This window comes from Perna viridis, chromosome 11, assembly GCF_037379345.1.
Source record: "Perna viridis isolate PV_CMFRI_1.1 ecotype Kerala chromosome 11, ASM3737934v1, whole genome shotgun sequence".
Classification (NCBI taxonomy): Eukaryota; Metazoa; Mollusca; class Bivalvia; order Mytilida; family Mytilidae; genus Perna; species Perna viridis.
In genome coordinates, this window is record NC_142455.1 from 35,674,324 (window position 1) to 35,677,690 (window position 3,367).

Below are 3,367 nucleotides of genomic sequence, written 5' to 3' on the forward strand. Positions count from 1 at the left end.
AAATATATACACCGGAAACGAATGTCAAACGAATATCGAACAGAATAAAATCCTGTTTTATATTTAGTTTGATATTTAAATCCATTCTATATTCAATATATAAACCGGAAACGAATATCAAATGAATATCGAACAGAAAAATATAACCGTTTGATATTCATTTGATATTCAAATCCATTCTATATTCAATATATACACCGGAAACGAATATCAAACCAATATCGAACAGAACAAAAATTCTATTTGACATTCAGTTTGATATTCAAATCCATTTTATATTCAATATTTAAACGGAAAAGAATGTCAAACGAATATCGAACAGAAGAAAATTACGTTTGATATTCAATTTGATATTCAAATCTATTCTAGTCAATGTATTTCTTACTTTTGAATGTTTAATGTAGACTATATATACATTTTTATGTTTTAACTTTTATATCAATGATTAATCCTTATTTACATGTATATGTATTTATGCCAATTGTACTGTTTGTGTTGATACTTACTTGAACAAACAAATTATCTAAATCTACAAAATTATTGATCACAATTCTTTACATTCCTCGGGCTGCAATGCTTGACATCTGTTATCGATCAGTTCGTCTATGACAGTGGATATGTAATGGAAAGAAATTTATTCATGATTTCATTTGTCTCATTTAACCTTTTAGTAAATTTGTTGAATATCTACGTGGTGTATGAACATATGTATTATGTGGTATTTGTGAATATATCAAACTTTACTCAGTGACATACTCTCAATTTTGGCATTTTATTAATGGCAACACTTCGAACAAATAATTCAACCTTAAGACTTTAATTTTTTTAACGTTCAATGGCCGATTATTACTTATTGATTACTTCTAAAAGAAAATGGTTAAGCCATCCTGTTTAGTATACGAATTATAAATCGAAATTTGTTGAGCTAATACGAGTGGATACAGAAGTTCAGGTTAGTCTTTTGTAATATAGTCAGAATAATAAACCTGAGGTGGAAAATGCTCACATTCTGAGACGTTGTATAATATTGATTTATTGTGACATGCATCATTACTTTGATCCTCTATCCTACATAATAACACCTAAATGAACTGTCCTGTACTACCATACATCGTGTATTAAGTTACAGCCCTAGATTAATCCTATGATGAGGAATGATCCGGCCAGCGAAAGCTATTTTTTATATAGCCTAGCTGGCCGAGTTGTTTAGGGCGCTGGACTTAGTGCAGGCGGTGTTGCCATAGATGTCACAGCGGTACGAGTTCGAGTCCCGTGGAGGGAACGACCAAATATTTGCTTCGCAAATTTGACAGTTCTAACATCGTTGGGAATTTTTCAGACCCTTATATATATATATATATCGGGTAAGCAATCGGGTGATTCAAATACATCATATTCCAAACACATAACCTAAACGTGAACACGTGAAATACATGAAATGAAGACGATCTACAAACACAAAGAAAAGAGCACGTGCTCCAGAAGGGTGAGCATGTGATACATTATCTTTTCAATTGCAATAACTGCAGCTTTAAAATCTCCATACTTTATTTTTACAACTTGTATAAGTTTGCCAATTTTCAAATTGATCTGTAATTAATATTAATCGGCATAAATTGTAAGCTCTCACCGATATAGAAGAAAACAAAACACTTTCATAAAACGTCATGTTTCGAACTGAAATAATTAAAATCATAAAAGAAGCATTAAAAATTTTCGGCTCTAAAAGTCACTCTTCCTACACACTGAATACTGTGAAAGTAATATTGTTCGTTGGGTACCAATTTTCGTGATTTTCGTGGGTAAGCCAAACCACAAAATTTGGTTCCAAACGAAAAGAATTTCCATAGATGTGTAAATTGAAAACCTCAAAACCAAGAATTCAAGAATCCACAAACTTGTCTTTCTTCCCTTATCCACGAAAATCGGTTACCACGAATTAAAATACTTTCACAGTATATGTTAATTGCCCTTACTAAACATGATATTGCATCTTAAGCGCCTATTGTACTTATATTGGATTGTAGACAATTAGAAGTTCAAGAAAAAAACGCAGATAAAAGAGACTGGAAATTTCTGTACACCACATATTATTATCAAATGAGTCCCAGCGTTATAGTTTGAGGGCAATTAAAGGAGGCATTGACTAGTTCGCAACTAATGCATTATCAAAGGCAAACTTCGATATCTTTTTTCAAAGGTTTCTTTGTCGATATATTATTCGTGTTTAGTAAGTAATTATATTATTATATTTAATATATCCAATATAACAGATAACTCTTGTTTAAAGTCGGATACACATTTGTCCTATCTATAGCGGTGTCTGACTCTAAAATGGTCAATCTTAAAAAGCAACATCTAAATGTAAATCAGTGCGTGTCTTTCCATCTATATAGTTCAGTGAATTTTCTGTGTTGTGTGAATATGATAAGTCGTTATCATTCTAATCATATATCTTATATAGCCTAGCTGGCCGAGTGGTCTAGGGCGCTGGATTTTGTTCAGGCGGTGTTGCCATAGACGTCACAGCGGTACGAGTTCGAGTCCCGCGATGGGGACGACGAAAAATTTGCATCGCAAATTTGACAGTTCTAACATCGTTGGAAATTTTTCAGACCCTTATAAATGCAGGTTCATTTAGAGTTAGATATAAGATTAAAAGTCAAAAGCGTTTAAAGGTACACTAGTGAAGCGGTAATTACAGAATGAATATGGTTCAATATGGTGAATATGTCAAAGAGACAACAATCCCAACTGGATGCAAATGTCAGTCAAAGGCCATCCATTGGTCTTCAACGAATGAATTGAAAATCCTACCACCACAGGCTGAAGCTGGCCCCAAAACATAATTAAACACAGGTATAACGAAAGAGTTTATGTTTATGGTTTTTTCTAATCTTCAAAGACTGTTGGCATTGCTGGATTTTTTAAATAGCAGGGTCAAAAATCTGACAGGTAAAGATGAAAAACATTCTCTTAACTGCTATTCGTTGATCTTTCCAAATACCTTTGAAAGAGGCGTCAAGAGAACCACGATTATAGCGGAATTATCAAAAGAATGTAATCCAGAAAAAAAAATACCAGACATTGAAAATAGACAAAAAGAACATACAATTACCTAAATAATACGTAACTAAAGTAAATGAGTAACTCGTACTCCACTGAAAACTCGGTGCATGTTCTTGTGTAAAGTAAAAAGTAACAAGGCTTTGAAATAAATGATATAAAACATTTTCATTGAGGTGTAAAACGCATTGACCATAAATAACGAAATAAAACTTCTTTTAAAAGGAAAACAACTCATTGGAGCATATAGAAGGAAGCACAAGTATAAAGTTAAACATACAGATGTTGCCGGTTACAATTT